Consider the following 14,630-nt stretch of genomic DNA (forward strand, 5'->3'; position numbering starts at 1 on the left):
CTATAGAGTATCCTATAGAGTGTACCCCTTAAAATGAGAAGAAAACTGGTCCCAAAAGACAGGGGTGTATTCCCTATTAGTTAGGATAGTCATACTTTCTGAGGAGGGTCCTAGCACTCCATTAAACATAAATTGGTGGCTTAGGCCACAGGGGATTTCTTCCCAAACTTCACTGTTCAAGAAAGATGACATAAACTAGAATAAGCTCCCCAAATTCTAACAAAAGCAGGACTCACACACCTACCTGAGCCTTTGGGCGAAAAATAAACTTAGACAATGTTGGTACAGTGGTTATTGCCAGGTGTCAGAGTGTTCAGTAAAATCTTATATGATAAAGAGGAACTATTTCTCTTTCGCTAAACTTATATAACTTCAGGTGTTTTTTTTCCAGGGGATCATCAAAAACACACAGGCAAAAACATCACTAGCCTTAGGGTTCCCCAAAGTAAGCTCACAAAATTGTGATGGGACCCAAATCTTCATTTGATTCCACTCTTTACTCAGAAAGCTGTTGTTTGAATATCACTAAAGTCCTCTTATTTTCCTTCCCCTCCCCTGCAGGCAATTCAGCAATTGGCATCACATGCTACAGAATAACCCCCCCAGGGAAATTATTCAATACAGTGAGCTCAGCCTTTTGACACACATCAAGATTAACTGTCAGAGCCTGTCTTTTCAGGTAGCAAATTTACACCTAGTGGATAAACGGAAGACAAATAATTATAAGCCCACATCGCTGTCAGAGTGGTCCATTTCTGTTCTCAGTATAACAAGGACAGACAGAAATAAAGCTGAGGAGGGAAAAGAGCTTCCGTCTAATGTCAAAGAAAGATTATCTGAAAAAAAAATTGTCCTTTGGTGTGAAACAAAGAGAAAAATCTACCCCATCAACTCCCCTGCTCCTTATTTCCCAAGCCAGGATGACTCATAGCCACTAATGAACAGAAAGAAGATACCTGTTTTGAGGAGTCAATATGTTAAAATCAGTGAGAGCAGAGATCTGAAGCTATCAAAATGTGCTCATTTGTTGAAGAATCTCTGCATTTGATAATGAGCACGCTGCAGACATTATCATGTATTACACATATTTGGGAACAAATACAAGGAAAAATTTGAAACTATCATATCTAAGCTCTGTTTTAAACTCCACTGTGAGCCCTGTGGATAGCTCCATCTCTAGTCCAGAGAGATCAGTGTTAGATATAAGGTAGCTGTTAGTCCTATTTTCAGCTGGCCTGTCCCATCTGCTTTCGGTATGGTAATGGATAGTTTTACATTTGGATTTTTATTTTCAGTGCTGAGCTTCCTTTAATCATGGCTCCTGCAACTGAATCTGGGGCTCAGGAGTTGCACCAAACTTTGCACCGACTTGGAAAAGGAATGCAAAGGCTCTGGGCAAGAGGGGAGTTGGGATATGGGTTCCCCTGGATAAACACTTTAAGATCAAGTGGAATCCACACGTACTCGCACTAAGTGGTGTGCATGATGTCTTCTCATTATGCTGTGTGCCCAGCTTAATGCGTCTGACATGAAGTGCATCTACTTGTCCAATATATGGGGGGGCCATCACTGGCCATCCTAATAAACGGATGACAACTGTACCTTTACAGAAGTCGACCCATATGCATTGCCAATTATTACTGAAGCTCGCCTGAGAAATTCCTTGCATTTGCATTCTTTTGCAGCATTTAAGTCATAAAGAGCTACTGCCAATTGTGCAAAGACTTTAGTTGGCTAGGGTTTTAATTAAACACAGAGTAGCTGGGAAGGACAAAAAGAAATAGCCTCTCAGTGTTTCTAATTATTTGAATTTGCTTAGTCACAGAGGGATTAGAGAATGAGTAAATATTTTTCACTGTTAGCCTCAGAGGTTTTCAGTGAGAATGAGGAACTTTGCTTCCTTATTCCTATACTCAGAAGTTTGGGAAACACATCCTGCCAAGCCTAATTGATCGATGTTTTCATTGCTCCTACAATATAGAGGTTACATTCTTGATGAGTGTCTCATTAATGAAAAGTCATGCTGTCATATGCACTCCCCCTCTCAGGGTCACACCTGGAGAGTTTCCAGTACCCTACCAGTCTCGGCCATGGGAGGGAGAGTCAAGCAGAGGCCTACCCATTCCATTCCTAGCTTGGCCAGTGGCTAGCGAGTGAAAGGCAATCTGCTATAAGTTAAAACTCAAGAATGCTGGGCAGCAGTGGCACAGGAGAGAGTCAAGGGTGGCGACTCGAGTTTACTGCATGGGAGGCAGCAATGGTAAGCCACTTCTGTATTTTTACCAAGAAAACTCTCTGGATACAGTACCAGAATGATTGCAGATGGAGAGCGGGACATTCTGGGAGAGATGTGTCCGCATTGTCGTTATGGGTTGGAACCGACTCGACAGCATAAGACAAGACATACACACTCCTGAGCGACGCCATATATACTTGCATAACCATTTCTTCTGGCATCAAGCTGCATTACAGTGGGAATATATTGTTGTATGAAGGTTCCTTAATATTCCCAACAGTATTCTAGCCAAAATGTGTAATAAAAACATTTACAATGGGAAAACTGACTGCACTTTCAATCAGCCTTTGCCTCATTTCCCCAATTTTTTAAAAATCCTATTATATGCTGCCATTAGTATCTTCCTCTTTCTGTACATTCCAGTTTGACAAAACAATACTCATGGTAGGTTCTAATTGATACAAAGTGTTCCGATCACTGAGATGACCTTCAGATAACCCAGCAAAGTTCCTTTATGCCATTCTCTCCTTCATGGAATAATCTCTAATGGATAAATTATTATCAAGCACATGGTTTGCAGCCCAGCAAATATAGACCTTTCCTCTTCCTCTTTACCCAAGACATTATTGGCACAGAAATCTAGAAAGATTCGAAGAGCAGGAGTTAACATTTTGGGTGTTATTTTTTGGGAGGTGGAGTGGGGAGTGAGGAGATGTTTAAAGGGCAGAATGTAGGGCTAATGTTACGAGAAGTCCTTGACTTAAGACATTTCAAGTTAATATGAATATCACTTTCATTCATTCATTCATTCATTCAATCGTATTTATTGAGTGCTTATTGTGTGCAGAGCACCGTACTAAGCATTTGGGAAGTACAATTCAGCAAAATATAGAGACAATCCCTGCCCACAACAGGCTCACAACCTAGAAGAGGGAAAGACAGACATCAAAACAAGTAAACAGGCATCAGTAGCTTCATTAGAAATAAACTGAATTATAGATATATACACATCATTAATAAAAATAACTAGAATTATAATTATAAATATGTACATGTATACACAAGTGCTGTGTGGCGGGGAGGGGCATAGAGAAAAGGGAGCAAGTTGAGGTGATGGGGAGGGGAGGGGGAGCAGAGGAAAAGGGGGGCTTAGTCTGGGAAGGCCTCCTGGGGGAGGAGAGTGTTCAGTAGGACTTTGAAGGGGGGGAAGTGTGCTAGTTTGGCGGATTTGAGGGGCGAGGGCATTCCCCAACTTACCATATTTACCTTTACAACACTAGCTTCTTTTACGGTGTTAACTCTAAGGGCACATGACGTGTTGGTGGGAGTGCAGAAGGGGGAAATGGGGGAATAATTTTAAAAGCCATGGTGAGAAAGTTCAGAGGAGTGGGGGATGGAGCAGGAGAGACAAAGGGGTGGAGACAGAAGGGTCACCTGAATGTCAGGCAGAATCACCCATCAATCAATCAATCTCAATTGTATTTGTTGAACATTTACTGTATGGAGAGCACTGTACTAAGTGCTCAGAAGAGCACAATGTAGTGGAGTTAGTAGACACATTCTGGGAAGACAGATAGTAATATAAATACATTACAGATATGTGCATAAGTGCTACTGCTGCTGCTGATGATATCAGAGCAGAGACTCAGGTGTGAACCACTAGCCTGGCATTGATATCAAGTGATTCCATAATTAGTGGGACTAAAAATAATGCCAGATCTTTAGATACCTCGAAAATCACTCTGGTTTTCTTGATTTCCTCACTGCAAATGCAAACACTTCCTGTCTTTGGAATATGGCCACCTCAGACCACTCCTTTCAACGTGGAGTGGAGAAAGAGAAAGACACTTTATCTGGAGCACTTGTTAATTTCTTCAATCAGTAGTATGTATTGAGCACTTACTCTTTACTAAGTGTTTGGGAGAGTTCAATGGAGTTAGTAGACATGATCTCTGCCCTCAAAGGGCAGGAGATATTGACCCAAAAATACATTACAGGTAGGAGAAGCAATAGACTATTAGGCTATGAACATAAGTGCAATGATGTGGAAATAGGGATGTACTTAGGTGATAGGGAGCTGAAGTGGCAGTTGCAGGAGCCTATAAAGTGTGGAGGTGAGAGATTAATCAGGAAAGACCTTCTGGAGGAGATGTGATTTCAGAAGGTCCTTAATTGGTTGAGAAAGGAGAAGACAACTTATCTTTAACACTTGTTAATTCTCCTCTCCATAAATTAACACAGAGTCGCTGTATTATTTCTGTAATGCATTTCTGTCTGGGGGATGCTTTGGTTTATTCCTTTTTAGGAACATGTGACTACAAGACAAAATTGCAAAAAACAACCCCTGGGTTCAGCAGGGACTCATTCCTTCTGAATCCTGTTTGAAGAGAATCAACATGCTCAAAGTGATGAAATAGAAATCACTGGTCTCCAGTTCCACATGGCCCTGTGAGCCCTGTATTAGCTGTTCCAAGGATTTAAATTAAATTTCAATTGCTCTAGCCATGATATCTGAAGAAGGCCCAGATATAGTTGTCAAATAGATAAGCAGCATGGCTCAGTGAAAAGAGCACAGGCTTTGGAGTCAGAGGTTATGGGTTAATATCCCAGCTCTGCCAACTGTCAGCTGTGTGACTTTGGGCAAGTCACTTAACTTCTCTGTGCCTCAGTTACCTTATCTGTAAAATGGGTATTAAGACTGTGAGCCCCCCGTGGGACAACCTGGTCACCTTGTACCTCCCCAGCGCTTAGAACAGTGCTCTGTACATAGTAAGCACTTAATAAATGATATTATTATTATTATTATTATTAATAATAATAATAAATACCAGGACACGGGTTAAGGTTTCATCTGCTTCTTTTGCGTACAATCAGAAGGGAAGAAGAGGCTCTCTATTCTCTCCCCTCTCCCCAGAAATTATTTCTTTTCCCATTTTCTATCACTCCCCAAACTCCACTGTATGTGACAATTTCTATTTCTCTATCCTTTAAGTACAGTATTTACTTTTTATTGCCGATCATTATTCCTTTTATAGTCTTCAACCAATCAATCACATAAAAAAAAACAAAGAACCCAGTAATCTTTTGTGCTCTCTTATATCGTGTTTGTCTCTCTGTTTCTCTAATTCCTGGAGATCTCTATACTCCTCTCCTTGAAAGCAGGGTCCTCAGTGAATCTCAGAGTCCTTCAAAATTACATTTCTTTTCAGCCCAAAAATAATTTGGGTTTCTGTGATCACTGTCATTATTGTAATCCATTTCCTGATGGTTCCAATTTATCCTGCAAAGGATCAAATTGTGATATCTCCTGCCAACTCAAGACTTAAAAATCTCTCTTATTCTGTCTATATAGCTCAAATCGATCTAGCCTATGAAGGAAATGATTTGAACACATTGAGAGCAGCATGGCCTAGTGAAAAGAACTCAGCACTGGGATTTAGAGAACCTGGCTTCTAATCCCAGCTCTGTCACTTGTCTACTGTGTGACCTTAGGCAAGTCACTTGACCTCATCTGTAAAATAGGGATTCAAGACCTGTTCTCCCTTTTATTTTGCCTGTGAGCCCCATGTGGGACAGGAACTGTACTCAACCTGATTAACTTGTATCTTCCCCAGAGGTTAGAATAGTACTTGACACATAGTAAGTGCTTAACTAATATAAAATAATAATAATAATAATAATAATAATAATAATAATAATAATAATAATAATAATAATAATGCATAGGGGAGAGAATTGGAGATCCCAGGATGGCTTCATTTATTATTGCTTGAAAGTAAATTAAGGGACAGAGGTTGGGATTTATTTCTGCTGTTCGAAGGACAATAACTGCTTGTTGATTTCAAGGGGGAACAACCACAAAACTGAATAACTTTAAAAATCATTTCAAACATGGAGCCATTAATGGGGGCTAATGACAATTGTGGAGCAAACACAATTAAAATTTTGAAATTATGCAAATAATATCATAGATATAATGATCCAGAAGGTCCTGGGAGTGAAAAACTTCGCTAAAGATTAAGTGCTATACTTGAGATTCTATTTAGGGTAGATTAATTACGGGATAGCAGTGTCTTTAAATCAGACCTCATGATTAATTTATAAAGCCTGATTTAAACATGAATTATGGACCTAAGAGCAGCTGCTAGCAAGGAATTGGACATAAAGAGCAAGTATGTATTTATCGGTAAGCTTGTTTAAGCAGGACAGAGTGAAATCAATTAGTACACTTAAAAACTACTATGTGACACAATCAATTGTGAACAGTAGTAAGGCAACCAAGGGCAGGGGATAATTCTATGCTTGAAGTAGATAAAACCCATTTTAAATAAGGAATAGGCAAACAGCAGACGGAGGGAATTCGCTACCTCCTCTGGAGTGCTGACTGAAGATTGGTCACATTGATACAAGATTTCTGAAACCTGTAAAACTATGCTCTGGATTAGACTTTAAATTTTCTAAAGGAGTTGATATCCAAACAGTGGGAGAAATTGTTAAGAATCTAGAACAAGGAACCACAAATTATTCAAGGGCTTGAAGTTGAAAAATGAAGAATGGTTAAAGGTATTGTATTTCCTCTTGCCTTCAGAAAATCTCTGTGGGAATATGGAGGTGTCCCACCATACCTCAAGATGTATGTGTCTAAAAGTGAACAGTCCTATCTAGAATGGTTTAGATGCTTCAAGGTTGCATACTTTGCAAATTGGTTTCTGTTAAAAGTCAAACTAGATTTCCTTAGAAAATGTAGGGGTTCATACCTCATCTGTAAAATGGGGATTAAGACTGTGAGCCCCCCGTGGGACAACCTGATCACCCTGTAACCTCCCCAGTGCTTAGAACAGTGCTTTGCACATAGAAAGCGCTTAATAAATGCTATTATTATTATTATTATTATAAATGTATCCTTTAATTTTGCACTTTTAATGTGCATGCTATTAAGGCATAGAGCGTGGTGGCTACTATATCTATCTAGTCATTTCCACAGTAAGCAATCAATCATATTTATTAAGTGCTTACTGTGTGCAGAGTACTGTATTAAACACTTGGGAGAGTACAGTATAAAAGAGTTGATAGATATATTCCCTGCCCACAACTAGCTTACAGTCTGTGAGTCTCCCCTGTTAAGCACTGTCTCATAGAAGGGAGGGCTGCTAGAAAGGCAGTGAGTAGATCTGAGTAGGTTCTCTGTTTCCCTTCAGAAGCACACATAAATTCAACCAAGAGTATGCCACTCTGCTTTACACCTGTCTCTCAAAGCCAAAACAAAGGATGAGCATTACAGATTGGATATGCTGGGGTCAATGTTTCCTTAAGATGATTTTACAGGTAATATGTGTGGGTTGCACACTACAACTGGGAAATACAGAACAGTCCTTTGTTTTTAGATATGATGCTACTTATAGTAAGATGCTACCCATGTGTTTTCATGTGCTGAAAAGACCAATCTGTGACCAATACACCCTGCCCCATTATCTCCACTTAGGAGAGATCCTGCTGCTTTAATAGACTTGTCCCTTACGAGGTCTGGCTATGTTCCCAGCCTCTTGTTATCCTGATCTTTATGAAGCCTTTGCTCAAGGAGAGTCAATGCTGCTGTGGCAGCTAGTAATAATAATTGTGGTATTTTTTAAGCACTTACTATATGCCAAGTACTCTACTGAGGGCTGGGATAGCTACAGTCCAATCATATTGGACACAGTCTCTGTCCCAGATGGGTTTCACAGTCTAGTAGGGAGGGAGAACAGGTATTTTATCCCCATTTTACAGATGAGGTAACTGAGACACAGAGAAGCTAAGTGACTTGCCCAAGGTCACAGACCAGGCAAGTGGCAGAGCCAGGATTAGAACCCAGGCGTCCTGACTCCTGGGCCTGTGCTCTTTCCACTAGGCCACATTGCTACTTAGCAGCTGCCATTGCTGCATACCTGGATGACTTTTCCATTGCAGTGATCTTAAAACAGTCCGCTGCTATATCTCACTGTTTGAGACTGTGCTTCACTATCAATCAATTAATCAATAATATTTATTAAGTATCTTCTATATGTAGAGCACTGTAATAAGCCCTTGGGTAAGTACAATAGAAGTAGAGGACATGTTCCCTGTCCTCAAGTAACTTACAATCTGTTGGGGGAGACAAACATGAAAACGATTGACAGATAGGAGGAAGAGAATGGAAAAATGGATAGGTAAAATGTAAATGCTTAAATGGTAGAGTACAAACATTGACAAGTACAAGAATGTTGTGAGCGCAAAAGGAAAAATTAAAAATGAGGACGTATTGATGAGGAGAGTAGAAGATAGTCTGAACCTTGTCTCTGCCTAGTCCAACCCAGCCCCTCTGATACCTGGATTGGGTTATTAAATCATACACTTGGTACGAGCCAGAAAAGAGTATGCAGATATGCCTTCTTTAGAGAATGGCACACTTAACTCTCCCAGGCAGATTAGAATCTAATCTGCTTAAATTTTTCCATTTTCTCATAATCATAACTATAAAATTCCTTGCACATGCAAATGATTTTCCAATGAAAACCTCACTTATCCTCACAAAAATCTCAGGAAGTATGTTATAATGTGAAGTAGGTTTTTAACTTGTTGTGGGCAAGACTGGTGTCAGGATTGGTTGGAACAAAACCAATCTGTTTTCACTCATCAGTGTAGGTATGGAGGCAGGTCCAGAGGAAAAGGGAAGGCCATACCAGGGCCTTGCATACCTCATAGTGTAAGTGCTTAACAAATACCATTATTATTATTATTATTATTATGGTGTCTGACCTTCTATATGACTGTGATCCCTGCATTTACTACAGGAAGCACATCCAGATTCTCAAGCAGTTTCATCAGTGTCACCTGCTAGTTGGGCTTAACTTCAAATAGCAGGACAGAGCCACCAACATGGAATTCTTAGTTCATAATTTGCTCTCCAGGGTTGAAGCAATCCTCACCACTTCATGGGCTATATGAGAAAAATGGATACTAGCTGGTTATTGTGAACAAAAACCAATTGGGAGGGCAAAGCAAGCATTTTAAAGGCATAGAGAAGTACATCCTTAATGAGTTGGAGTAGTAGAGCAGTGAACATTTGGGAGAACCATGCCTGCTTCTGGCATGACCTGTGCCCATCAGGATGGGCATAAAAGCCGCTCCTTCACCCTCTCAGCCTCCTCCATCACTGCAGAGACTTTGAGCCCTATTTGTGGATTTGTTTGTATTGCGTTGAAATGTTTCATCACTCCTGATGTATCTGCTGCCTGTTTACTTGTTTTGATGTCTGTCTCCCCCCTTCAAGACTGTGAGCCTGGTGTTGGGTAGGGATTGTCTCTATTTGTTGTTTCCAAGCGCTTAGTACAGTGCTCTGCACACAGTAAGTGCTCAATAAATACCATTGAATGAATGGATGAATGAATCCCTTCTCCCCAACTTAAACTCTTAGATTGTGAGCCCCCTGTGGGACAGGGGCTGTGTCTAATTCTGACTTGTGTATTCTCTCCCAGCGCTTAGTATGGCGCTCAATAAGTATTACTACTGCTGCTGCTACTGCTGCTACTGTTTCTATAGGTGGCCCACGGTATGAAAGGGTGGAGGAAGGAGAAATGACTCTCAGAGAAAGAAATGACAGGAAAAATTCAGCAACAATGACAGAGTAGCAATACATTACTTTTGGGAGTCAAGAGTCCTCAAGCTCCTCACCGAGTCACCAAGCCACCCTATAGTCAGCTATTTGTATTTATTCTGTCAGGCTCTGACTCCGTCAGGCTCTGACTCCTGTTTTGATTTTAGAAGGGATTTGTTAATGGATTTAAAGGGCTCTTAATGTTTCAATGCACAACCTGTTTTTTTTTTAATACAATACTTAAAGCTATCTGATTTATCAAGTCAATAACCTCTTAAATGAAGAAAAACCCTTTGCCCCTACCGGATGAGTCACAAACCAAAATGACAATCACAATATACTTAAGCAGTCTGAAATCATTATGCCTTATACAATTTTAATCTACTTAGAAATGTTTCATGAAACAGTCATCAGTTTTATCCCAAAACAGCTCCCCCAGTGCTATTGATCCATTTATTTGGCTGCAAGATCAGTGGCTGTGTAAGATCAGAATCATCAACAATATGAGATGCATTTCTACTTTCATGGACTTTACCTTTGATCAGAATGACTGCAGTATTTACATTCTGACACCTTAACAGTTTTGGGGGGCTACATGATATTTTTATGGCTAGGACCACTAGCTGAATATCCCTTGGCTTATTTATGCTTATTTTCAGGCAGTCTTAATTTTTTTAATGGCATTTGTTAAGCACTTACTCTGCATTACGCTCTGGGGAAGATACAAGTTAATCAGGTTGAATACAGTCCTGTCCTACATGGGGCTCATAGTCTAAGTGTGAGGTAGAACAGGTTTTGAATGCCCATTTTACAGTTGAGGAAACTTGAGTAGTCAAGTGACTTGCCCAAGGTCACAAAGCAGGCAAGTGGCAGAGCAGGGAGCAGTACAGTGCCAGGTCTTCCGACTCCCAGACTTATGCTTTTTTCACTAGACCATGCTGTTTCCCTTATTCAAACATTACTTGGCACTGAAATCACTTAGTACTTTAAAATTTGTGCATTACAGCTAGATGAATTGGAAGCTAAATTTCTAAACTGAATTGAACCTGCAGCATACTGGGATACTTAATAGCAGGAATAGTGTATCTGTCTTTCAGGATTAAAGATGATACTAAAGAAGGTGGGATTTTATCAGTAATAATAATAATAATAATGATGGTATTTGTTAAGCACTTACTATGTGCAAAGCACTGTTCTAAGTGCTGGGGAAGTTACAAGGTAATCAGGTTGTCCCACGGGGGGCTCACAGTTTTTTAATCCCCATTTTACACATGAAGTAACTGTGGCACAGAGAAGTTAAGTGACTTGCCCAAAGTCACATAGCTGACAGTTGGTGGAGCCGGGATTTGAACCCATGACCTCTGACTCCAAGGCCTGTGCTCTTTCCACTGAGCCAAGCTGCTTCTTCTACTGCTTCTTCAGGAGGTGCAGAGGTAGCAAAGAAGACTGATGTGATGCCTAATAATTTCTGCTTTTCTGTGTCAAGATTCCCCTTTGCTGCCCTATCCCTATGGGGATAGAATGCAAGTTCCTTGTGGGCAGGTAATGAATCTTGTTTTTATAATATAATGCACTTATAATGATAATAATAATAATACTTCTGTTGTAATTCTCAAGTGCGAAGTACAGTGTATATTATTCAGTAGACATTTTTAATAAATACCATTTCTTATGGGCAGGAAATGTGTCTACCAACTTTGTGGAATTGTACTCTCCTAAGCACTTAATTCAGTGCTCTGTACACAGTAAGCACTCAATAATTGCAATTGATTGATTGAGTGAGTATGTCTGCTTCTACTGCACTCTCCCAAGCACTTAGTACAGAACTCTGCACACAGTAGGTGCAAAATAAATACTGCTTGTTTAGTGTTGTGCCTTCTTGAGGGTAGGGAATTGATAGGAAAGTGGGACTTTGAACCAAAAACTTGAAAATTCAGAACATTCAGAAAATTAAGAAAATTCAGAAATTTGAACTATATAGCCCCAGAAGTAAAGAGACAAATGTGTCATTTTAATAATAACAATAATGATGGTATTTGTTAAGCACTTACTATGTGCAAAGCACTGTTCTAAGCACTGGGGGCATACAAGGTGATCAGGTTGTCCTGCGTGGGGCTCAGTCTTAATCCCCATTTTCCAGATGAGGTAACTGAGGCACAGAGAAGTTGTGACTTGCCCAAAGTCACACAGCTGACAACTGGCAGAGCTGGGATTAGAACTCATAACCTCTGACTCCTAAGCACAGGCTCTTTCCACTGAGCCACGCTGCTTCTCTGAGCCATGCTACTTTTGTTCCTGTTTTCTCACTGGCTCTTCTAAACCAATAGGACTTTAATCTAAACAACTAGGAACTTCAAGGATCAGTCAAAGAATGACAGACTTAGTAAGAACACTAGTAAAACAGTAAAAATACAAAAAGGAATTCTAATAATTTACCTGTCAAACTTATGAAGTCTATTTTTGCTGAAAAATGACTCCCTTTATGTTGGTATGTATTCATTTAGAAAGAAAAAAGTTCTCTGAAATTATTGCTGCAAGGGAAATAACATAATGATAGTTCACTTACTCTCAAATTGAAATTAAATAACCTCAAGCTTTTATTAGGAGTTGCTGGAGTTCTTCAGTACAGATAAAGGACATTTTTCCTAAAAGAGACTGTAGCATCATTTGGTCTAATTCTTTTTGGCATATTATCTAGGATACTTCAACTTCTGAAGAGAAAACAATTAAGAATATTGCTATATTTTATTCCAGGACATTTTCAGCAGCTTTATTTGGATCTGTTGCTATAAGAAACCAACTATATTGACATGTATTTATCCATCTAAATTATTTTATTTTAAAATCCTGTTCCTCATCATGAAAAATACAGTATAAATCTTTTTGCCCTCTTGCCTGTGCTCTAATCAGATTTCCCTTAAAGAATATCCCAAAAGAAGCTGAGCTTTTTTACCCAATCGATCGCCTTTCTTGGCTACTAATCATTCAGCATAAGCCTCCTCAGTAGTAATGAAAGAACGGTCAGTCTTATCTTGCCTTTCAGAATCAATTCTTCAGAGCTCTGAATGCTCAACCCAACATACTAGTGATTCCTAGGAAAGCTTTCCATTCAAAGAAATGTCTTCTTCTGGGAAGGCTGCATTGTAGCCCTTTACATATTTCCATTGGGGTAAGGGCAGAATGGCAAGACATGATCTCACAGAGAAGATTTTGGCATGAAAATAGGTTTTCCTTTTCTGAGTTCATGGCTCAACCCAAGAAGGAACAAGTTATAAACAATATTTTTCACAATATAACATATCCAGCATCACATCCACCGTAAAATCAATCAATGGAATTTACTGAACACTTCCTGTGTGCAGAGCACTGTACTGTTTAAATTTATACAGCTTCCCCAAGGTAGATGTTCATTCAAGATAAGGAGCTCAAACCTTGGTGTTATCCTTGACTACTCTCTCAAATTCAACCCACATATTCGATCCATCACCAAATTCTGTCAGTCCCACCTTCACAATATAGCTAAAATCCGCCCTCAATCTCCTGTCTCGCTGCTGATCCCAGGCCCACATCCTGCCTCTGGCATGGAGTGCCCTCTCTTCTCAAAGCTGCCAGACAACTACTCTCCCCCTTTTCAAAGCCTCACTAAAGGCACATCTCCTTCAAGAGGCCTTCTCAGACTACACCCCACTTTTCCTCATCTCCCACTCCCTTCTTCATTACCCTGACTTGCTCCCTTTGCTCTCCCAGCCCCTGAGCACTTATGTATATATCTGTAACTTTATTTATTTGTATTGATGTCTATCTCCCCCCTCCCCACTACCCCACCTCCAGAAGGTGAGCTCCTTGTGGGCAGGGATCATCACTCTTTATTGTTGTACTGTACTTTCCCAAGCACTTAGTACAGTGCTTTGCACACAGTAAGCACTTAATAAATACAATTGAATGAATGAATGAATGAATTCCACTAATAACTGTTTAACATTTGAATCTGATTATCTCCCCCATTAGATTGTAAGTTTATGGAGGGCAGGGGTAATAATAATAATTATAATGTTATTTATTTAGCACTTACTATGTGCCAATCACTGTTCTAAGCTCTGGGGTAGATACAAGGTAATTAGGTTGTCCCACGTGGGGCTTACAGTCTTAATTCCCATTTTACAGATGAGGTAACTGAGGCACAGAGAAGTGAAGTGACTTGCTCAAAGTCACACAGCTGATCACATCCTTTGCTTCTATTGCATGTTTCCCAAGCACCCAATACAGTGCTCCCCACACAGGAGATACTTAATAAACGTGGATGTTGCTGTCTATGTTTAAAGCAAACCCAGCTGGAAATATTCCATCGACTCTGCTACACCGCTTGGTGTCAATGTCATTTGGATTGTTGGGAATGCGGGAATGGGAATCAACTGATGACCAGGGTGTACTGATATTTAGAACACCGGGAAGGCTATGGGAGTTTGGTTCAACACTGGCCCTAGCAGGAGTGGTGAGGAGCCTGAGAACGATTCTCTTCCAGCACCATTGTATATAGTTTTTGTCATTTTAGTGTTATCATTTTTGCTGAATTTACCTCCCCTATCCTTCACCTTTAGGGGGTGAGTCCCTTGTGGACCCAGGGTTATATCTGAATCAATATCTTTGTACCTTTGCCCAGCACTTTGTGTATATGTATGTGTGCATGCATATGTTTGTTTATATGTATGTGTGTGATAAGGAAAATATTACCCCCATTAGTAGCAGAGCTGAACTTAGAAGCCAAGTTCTCTGACTTCCAGG

The 14,630-nt window shown here is 40.0% G+C and overlaps 1 protein-coding gene and 1 non-coding gene across 6 annotated transcripts in view; one reads left to right on the forward strand and one right to left on the reverse strand.

The window, feature by feature from the left end:
• SLC24A2 (solute carrier family 24 member 2) overlaps nt 1-14,630 on the reverse strand; it is a 272,635-nt gene that overhangs the window by 132,161 nt on the left and 125,844 nt on the right. The window lies entirely within an intron of this gene.
• LOC119949050 lies at nt 2,039-2,176 on the forward strand. Its single transcript, XR_005457146.1, has one exon. It is a non-coding gene; the product is annotated as a small nucleolar RNA SNORA7 (small nucleolar RNA).

Source organism: Tachyglossus aculeatus, chromosome X3 (genome assembly GCF_015852505.1).
Source record: "Tachyglossus aculeatus isolate mTacAcu1 chromosome X3, mTacAcu1.pri, whole genome shotgun sequence".
Lineage (NCBI taxonomy): Eukaryota > Metazoa > Chordata > Mammalia > Monotremata > Tachyglossidae > Tachyglossus > Tachyglossus aculeatus.